Genomic DNA, 1,534 nt, shown 5'->3' with positions numbered 1-1,534 from the left:
CATTAGCTTAGTCCCACCTAGAAATTCTGGAGAGATTCAGAAAGATCCATGTCTAAATTCAGAAATGTAAAGCTCGTAGCAATATAAACCAATTAATGTTCTGTAAAATTTCTTTAAAGTCGGGGTTCCGTAGTCAATGACTATCACGGGAAAATTTGAGAGGATTTGAAGAACTTGGCTTCTCCTTCCTTTGTAATCAGCCAACTTCATTATGCTCTCTGCTTAATAATTATAGATCTTATTAACAGAGATGGGTTTAATAAATATAATAGGCATTACAAATTGCATGCTTTCCCAAAGGACTAGAGACAGTGTCTTTTCATATAACAGTATAAAAAACGTGACTTTAGTTAACCCACACTCTGGAGTTTTCTAAATATAGTGAAATAATCCAATTTAATAGTAATGTGAGTTTCACACACCCATTCTGAGAAAATATCTTATCCCTGATTTGAGGAAAAGAAATGGTATAATATCTGTGTCATTAGAGTCCTTTCCCTATTGTACACAAGTATTCATGTATAACCACCAGAGAAATATGCCATAGCCTCAGAATTTCCTGATATCTTTTTTGATTACAATGGTAAACATGCTTATTGTAGAAAATTTGGAAAGCAGAGAAAAGTATAAAGATGAAAATAAAAATCACTTACAATCCCACAATCTAAAAGTAATTTCTTACTACTATTTGGTTTATTTATTCCAATATTTTTATTTAACATAAATTGTGAACACTTTATCTTTCCATAAAAATTTTTAGTGGGTTAATCCTCCATAACGAGTGCAAAATAAGTTGCTTCATCATTTGCCTATTGATGAATATTTAGATTTTCTTAATTTACACTTTACTAGCAAAGTACAAGAATGCCCACTTCATTATATTTTTGGCAGCATTGAATATTGATGTTTTTAAGATAAAATAGTTTCCCAATGGGTTACTAGTGAATTTGAATATTTTATTCCCAAGGTATTTTAATTCAACGCAAGTTGCATAAAAATGAGTTTTTATAAAAAATTTACTTTCTACTAGGTTTGTTTTCTTTTTTAGTCAATTCTCAATACTTATTTTTAAACACATTTCAGGGCTCTTTGGTAGCACAGGGGTTAAGTCTCAATGCTATCAATCTATTGCCAGCCACTGCAGCACAAGTTTGATCTCCTGCCAGGGAGGTGACCCACATGGCACAGCAGACCTCTCCTGTCCTGCCTGCTGCTCCCCTCAGCAGTGTATTTCAGTCTATCTCCCTGATCTGCTCCCCACTCTGTCTCTGGTGAATCCTCTCACTGCCTCTGGCCTGTACCTCAGTTCTGTATGCATAAATAAATAAATAAATAAATAAATCTTTAAAAAAAAAAAGAATTCTAAGAAAATCCCAAGGGTGATGTCATGTCTATCTTTTTTCTTTAATTTATTTATTTATATATTTTACACCATTGTTAATTTTTGTACAATATTTGCTTTCTCCTCTCTTGTAGTCCCCATAAAATTCCCACCACCAAATCACCAGTGCGTCATCACCATAGCACCCCTGCT

This window comes from Condylura cristata, unplaced genomic scaffold (assembly GCF_000260355.1).
Source record: "Condylura cristata isolate star-nosed mole 26May11 unplaced genomic scaffold, ConCri1.0 scaffold00037, whole genome shotgun sequence".
NCBI classification, from domain to species: Eukaryota; Metazoa; Chordata; class Mammalia; order Eulipotyphla; family Talpidae; genus Condylura; species Condylura cristata.
Note: the sequence above shows the minus strand (reverse complement) of the source record.